General features: G+C 54.4%; 1 pseudogene; it reads left to right on the forward strand.

The window, feature by feature from the left end:
* Window positions 1-348: 348 nt before the first annotated feature.
* LOC119279505 lies at window positions 349-5,387 on the forward strand (annotated as a pseudogene).
* Window positions 5,388-6,094: the final 707 nt, after the last annotated feature.

Raw genomic sequence — 6,094 nt, forward strand, 5'->3', positions numbered from 1 at the left:
CAGGCACGACCCAGTTAGTAAATGGGCCGGCACGTTGGCCCGTTTTTTTCCAGCCTGTTATTTGCCGCACTGAGCATTTTTTAGCATATTTTTATATATTGGGCCATATATAGATGTATAAAAAAAATAAAAAAAACGTAGTCGGGCCGTGCCATGCCGGCCCGCGTGCCGCATGCCGGGCCCGGCCCGTTTAGACCGTGCCGTGCCTGGCCCAAGATGGGCCGTGCCTCGCGTGCTCACGGGCCGGGCCGAAAAAAACGGCCCGTTTGGCCAGCTATTCTCTCCTCGCCGCCGCCCTGGTAGGGTTCCCCAAATCGAGAAGGGGAAGCTGAAGCTAGTGAAGCAGTGATGTTGTCCAAGACCCCATCGACGGCGGCCATGGGCGGCGGCGCGGGCACCAGCAACAGAAACAGTCTCAGCCGCGTGATTCGGCCGGAGAGTCGTTTCATCCCCTACAGAGCGGAGCAAATCGAGGAGAGGACGCGGCTCCTCTCCATGATTGACACCTTCTACAGAGAGGCGTGCGACAGGCTCGTTGTGGAAGCGACGGCCGCCACCCGCGCCCGCTTCCTCGACGCCGGCGTCTGCATCGGCCTCCTCGACCCCGTCTCCAACGTCATGGCCAACACCCTCGTCACCTCCGACCAACGCCCCGGCCTCATCGACGAAGTCCCCGAGGATACCAAGCCGGGAGAGATGGCCAAGCGCTCACTCGACGGCCTCGTGGCCTTCCTGATCTACTTCTTCCCGTACCTCCCCGGGTGGTAGGCCGTGCGATACCTGCTGGTCGCCGACGCCGACCTCCTCGTCGCTGCGCGCCTGATAGTGGCGGACCGCGGCATGACGGGGTTCTCGGTCATCTCACTGGCATCGGTGGCAGCATTCGAGGCGGCCCTCAGGTTGGCTGCGCAGGTCGCCAAGCACCCTCAGCCGGAACGCCTCGTCAGTGTTTGGATGTCGCTGTCCTCCCAACTGCAACAGGTCCTCGGTTTCCTCTCAGCGATGCAGACCCAGACACAGTGTATGAACATCCAAACGTTGCTCGGTGGACGGTCGCTTCCCGACCTGGGGAAAGCTTGGAACCTTGCTGCTTCTCGGCCACCTTACAACAACATTGCCGATATGCCATACAAAGCCACCCGGTCTCTGAGGATGGCGCTTCTCGACACAATTCACAGCTTCTACCTGCGAGCCCTGGCAAGGCTGCCGCGTGCAGAGCTGCGCACTCGCTACCACCGCAGCATGCTCATGGCCGGTTACTGCTACGGCCCCTTGGACCCCGTCTCCAACGTCATCGTCAACACGATATGGTACGATGTCATGTTCGCAGCACCCCAGCCACCGGTGTTGGACATGATCGGCCCAAAAAGCCTTACCCGATTGGAGAGCCGCTCCTTTTATGGTCTTGCCTCGTTCCTCCAAACCCGCTACCACGATTTGTCGGAGCACGAACTGGTGCAATGCCTAGTTGCCTCCTGTGCTCACCTGTCCGTGGCTGATCCAAACTTTGATGCGGGGTTTGCTTACCATCCTCTTGTTGATCCCAACATTAGTGCTGCTGCATCTGCTGGTGCTAAGATGGAGGCGATACGCCAGCAACAAGAATGCAGGACCAGCGCACCAGGCATCTATGATGCTGTCAGCAAGATGGAGAAACAAAGACCGTGCTCAAGTGCCAAGGAAGCCTACGAGGCTGCAGCCACCGCAGCATGGCACCCCAACCCTGAGGCTCATGCAGCATTTCTCAGTTCAGTCGACGTGATGCTGAACGGACCTGCCTTCCTCCTGCTGCAGAGCGGTGACCAACTCACTTCCGAAAACGTGCAGTTCATCGCCAGCTTATTGTCTTCCAATCAAAAACCTACTCCTGAACAAATTATAAAGAGGAACCGTGTTCCCGCATTGGAGGCAAAGATGCGTTCCGAGGCTCAACAAAGAAGAATCACCAAAAAGGTGAAAGCTGCATTGGATAAATACTTGCTACGAGATGGGGTCGGTAACTAGTTTTCTCTCTTCCCTTATTGTAACCGATAATGGCAGCCATGCTGTCTTACAGCTACTCATTAACCTATGCTGTCTTACGGCTACTCATTAACCCCATATGCTCTTTCATTTTTTCCTATAGGAACCCATGTATGATCTTCATATTATCTGTGGTGCAAATGAATCCATAGGCAGCCCTGAGTACTGCGCCGATGTCCTGGATGATCCCCTGTCTTATTCCCCATGCAAATTCCGTTACTCGCATGTAAATTTTTTGGTGACCCAGAAGGATTCTTCATCTGCAGAAAGATATCCCTTACTCCTTTTTGCTGAATTCGATAATGAGGAGGAGGGTGAGCCCCTATGCTGTCTTGTCGATGTGCCAACGCCATTTGCAGGTTTGCTCTTCTTTCTGCACAAGTTTGATGTTTTCCATGTCATTGTGTCTGTTTCTTTTAACCATGTAGATAACTATGAATGTTGAGTTATGAGTAGTAAACAACAACATGAGTAAATTTGTAGACACCTTGCAAAACCTTGCAATAGGAGGAGGATTTCAATTTGAATGTGCAGCCACACACAAAAATCTTCTACAGGATCTGAAGTATTTTGTCTGTGTCTATGGTCAGAGGTGCTTGCTGAAAGGGGTCAGGTGCAAATGGAAGCAAAATAATATTATACAATAGAGATGTTCATGATAGCTCTAAGCTACCATAGGTTGAAAAGGCAGGAATCAGAAAACTCGTCACAATTAACCTTAAAATCCATGGAGACAGTAGAGAATTGCTCTTTCGTAGAAAGTAAGAGTCTATGTGGTTAAACAGAAAGGGAAGGAAAACAAAGAAAGGGAGAGCTGCTGCTTTTGTACCACTGGTGAAGGTACAAGAGTTAACATCGCTTCCATGCTCCCTATACATGAATAATATGAGCCACAGCCCATCCTAGTTAGTGTCCAAAGGCCCGTAGCACTGTGCAGCACAGTACCAGCATTTTCTGTTGGGATCTAGTTGTTGAGAGCTCAGAAAGTGGGGAAAGAAACTCCACTTTAATAATCAACATATATTTTTTTTTACATCTGAGATAAGAAGAATGTTACCCCATGGATGCAGTTCTCTTGAATATGATATTCAGTGAAATTTTTGATATTCACTATGTTTTTGGTCTATAGAACATGTTCGGTGCCTGTATTGTGAGGCTCAAGGGACCAAAATTGTGCATCCGGCATTGGAAAAATTTCATGGGAAAGAAAGGGAGTTGGAGAGGGAGTTTGAGGAGGCTATCTCTAAAGGACGTCATGACCGGCTTATCTGCACGAATGAATATGCTGTTCAGCACTTGTGTGGAGTGGAGGAGGATTTCATGTACATTGATATCAGGTGCATCAGTTAGATGCTCTGCAATGTTTTCTGTTAGATACTCTGTGATGTGTTTCCTGCAAGGCCACCGTATCATGCTTTTTTTCATCTTGTGGACAAAATCATCACAATGAAGGATTTTGTACTTGATCTAATTATTGGTTGCACATGAAGCAGCATGTGGTTGGCTGTGTAGTAGTACTTCATACAGTACTGTTTTTTGGTCTTCCTTGTGTTCTTGGTGATATTCTTGATTTTTTTAGATTATTTAGCACTTGGTAATTTTGTTTAAAGTTCTCGTCATGTGTTCAGATCTGTCTATTAGGGTTTGGTTTAGTTACCCCCGCAAGTAAAATGGGTTGGTTTAATTTACCCCGCAAATAAAACTGTTTGGTTCAACTTAAATGCATGATGTATAATGAATAATGAAAATTAGAGGTGAATAATTGCTGAGTAAGCAGTGGAACTGCAATTACAGTTGTTGTCATGTTGAAGGCCCTGATTGTTTAACTGCAATTACAGTTTGTGTTTCCCCACTGGTACAATGATAACAAACATTTTTTGGGACGGAGTTAATACAATTTAACTCGGTTCCACAGCGTCAGTTCTACCCTTGCTAGAGAAATCATAGTCTCTAGGATGATGCTATAAACCAACTTCCATGGCCCTTAAGAGCCTAATACATACATGTCATTCAAAGAAAGCCTTGGATTTTTCTTGATGACCGGAATTATCTCACTAGAGTAGCTAGTAAGCATCCTCAGAACAACTCAATAACTGTTACGTTATCTTATTTTTATTAGCATCGGGATTATATAAACAGCTGTAAAGACTCTTTTGGAAATTAAGCAATAAGACAATTCTATTGCCCGGCTACCCGAGGAGCCGGAAAACCCTAAACCCTATCCGCCTCCTCTTCCGCTCAAGACGGCCCCCAGCCGACGCCCGCCGTGTGTTCGCCCTCGCCCACCTCCCTCCTTCCCGTAGAACCTCCGGCCTAGACCCGGTAGAACCCTAGTTCCTACAACTTTGGTATCAGCTAGCTCGGTTGCGATCATGTCTTTGCAGCCGCTCATCCCAACCTTCCCGCTGCCACCGCCTCGTTGTCCACTACGGCCAACGCGCCTTCACCGCCGGTGCCTGTCACCGCCGCCGCGCCGGTCCCCGCCGTCTTCACTCCGGAGGAGGTCACGGGAGCTCTCCACGATCTCGCCACCGCGGTCCAGATGATCCGTCTCTACCTGGCCGGCCCCTACGGGCCACCGCTAGCCGCACCACCAGCTGCCGCCACCGGGCCGCTGCTCCTGCCGTGGCAACCGCCGCACCCGACGGCCTCCGCGGCGCTCGCCGGGCCACTGCAGCCGCAGCCGCCTCCCGCCACCACCCCGCTGTGGCCGCCGTGCCCGTCGCCGACCATCGCGGCTTTCGCTGTGCCCGTCGCCCCCATGCAGCAGCCGCTGCAGCTGCCGGCGCACCCGTTGCCCAGCACCAGGTCGGCTACGACCGCGCCGGGGGGCGTTCCGATCGAGCAGGTCCGGTTCCCACCCTCGTCATCGCCGCTTCCGTCCTGGTTGGCCGGGTCGTCACTGCAGCCGGTCTACACTATGGCCACGGAACAGCCGGCGCCCACCCTGCAGTTCGGCGGGCCCTCCGGCTCCGCGGGCCCCTACGCCAGCATCGACGGGCCGCCGTTTCACGGGGGACCCCCTGTGTCCACCGGCCCGGGTGCCATCCTCTTTGCTGCTCCGTACCGCCAAGCCGTACGCCCACAACGGTCATGCTCAGACACCGCCGTGTTTCACCAAGCTCGACTTCGCCACCTACAACGGCACTGAGGACCCCCTCAACTGGCTCAACCAGTGTGAGCAGTTCTTCCGGGGGCAACGCACGCTCGCGTCGGACCACACCTGGCTCGCCTCCTATCACCGCTGGGGCACCGGACAGACGTGGTACTACACCCTCGAGCAGGAAGAGGGCGGCATGCCCCCATGGGAGCGCTTTCGTGAGCTATGCCTCCTTCGTTTTGGGCTGCCGATACACGGGAGCTAGCTGGCGGAACTCGGCCGCCTCCCCTTCACCTCCACGGTGCAGGACTTCGCCGACCGTTTCCTGGCCCTGGCATGCCACGCGCCGGGCGTGATGGCTCAGCAGCGGGCCGAGCTCTTCGTAGGCGGTCTGCCGGATCCCATCTACGTGAACGTGGAGCTTCGGGGACCCCAGGACCTCCAGACAGCCATGTACTACGCCCGCGCCTTCGAGCGTCGCGCGCAGGCCTTGCTGCAGGCGGCACCGGGGCGGGGTGGCCGCCAGCCAGCCAGGCCGCCACCGACACCACCTGTGTCGGGCCGGCTGCCCTCGGCCGCTCCAGCCACTACCACTCCGGCCACGACGCGACCCTTCCGCCGGCTCTCTCTGGCCGAGCAGCTCGATCGCCGTCGCCAGGGACTTTGCTATAACTGCAATGAGCCCTACATGTCGGGCCACGTCTGCCTGCGCCTTTCTAGTTGGAGGCGACTGACTACGTCGAGCAGGACACACCCGCCGACGGGCTTGGTGAGTTGCCGCCACCAGTTGCTGCGGAGGCCGTCTCGCTCCATGCGCTTGCAGGCATTCGCGACGAGCGGACTATGCTCTTGCCGGTGATGATTCATGGCGAGCGCCTGGTGGCCCTTCTGGATATGGGCTCCACGCATAACTTCCTGCCCGAGGCGACCATGCGCCGCTTAGTGCTTCCGCCGACGGGCAGGGAGCAACTC

This window comes from Triticum dicoccoides, chromosome 3B (genome assembly GCF_002162155.2).
Source record: "Triticum dicoccoides isolate Atlit2015 ecotype Zavitan chromosome 3B, WEW_v2.0, whole genome shotgun sequence".
NCBI classification, from domain to species: Eukaryota; Viridiplantae; Streptophyta; class Magnoliopsida; order Poales; family Poaceae; genus Triticum; species Triticum dicoccoides.